This window comes from Octodon degus, unplaced genomic scaffold (assembly GCF_000260255.1).
Source record: "Octodon degus isolate 3935 unplaced genomic scaffold, OctDeg1.0 scaffold00169, whole genome shotgun sequence".
Classification (NCBI taxonomy): domain Eukaryota; kingdom Metazoa; phylum Chordata; class Mammalia; order Rodentia; family Octodontidae; genus Octodon; species Octodon degus.
The window spans coordinates 2,844,708-2,845,536 of NW_004524745.1; positions in this window are offsets into that span (position 1 = coordinate 2,844,708).

Sequence of the window (829 nt, forward strand, 5' to 3'; positions counted from 1 at the left end):
AAGCACGGAGTCAAGTGTCCAATTTTAATCTACAGCATATATAAAGCCAGTTTTTCCAGCACTATTTACTAAAGAGGCTACCTTTATTCCAGTGAATGTATTTGGCATCTTTTTCAAAGATAAGATGCCTCAGTATGTCTGAAGTTGTTTGTACAACTTCTAAGCTGTTCCATTGATCCTTGGGTCTGTTTTTCTTTTCTTTTTTTTTTTTTTTGGCGGAACCAGGGATTGAACTCAGGCTCTTGTGCTTGCCAGGCAAGCGCTTATTCTACTGAGTCATCTCCCCGGCCCCAAAGCTGGGATTACAGGTGCACACCACCACACCTAGTCTCCATTGCCATCTCAGTGTGCTCTGGGGGCAGGGCTGGCACAGCAAGCCGCAGGATCTAAGCCCCGGCCCCTGCACCTGCTTGCAGGCTCTTTAGTCCACTGAGCTATTTGGCTGTTTTTCTTTTCTTTTTCTTTTGCTGGTACCACACTGTTTTTTTTATCACCATACACTCTATAGTATGAGTTCAAGTCAGGGATTATAATGCCGTACCTTGTCTTTATTGCCCAGAATTGCCCTTGCTAGTCTAGGTCTTTTCTGGTTCCAAATGAATTTTATGATCATTTCCTCTAATTCCACGAAATATACTGTTGGAATTTTCATTGGGGGCATTAAATCTGTATAACAAGTCAAGTGTGGTGGTTCATGTCTGTAATTCTAGCACTCAGGAGGCTGAGGCAGGAGCAAGTTCAACAGCAGCCTGGGCTACAAAGTGAGCTCAAGGCTAGCCTGAACTACATATGAGACTCTGTCTCAAAAAGACCAAAAAAAAAAAAAAAA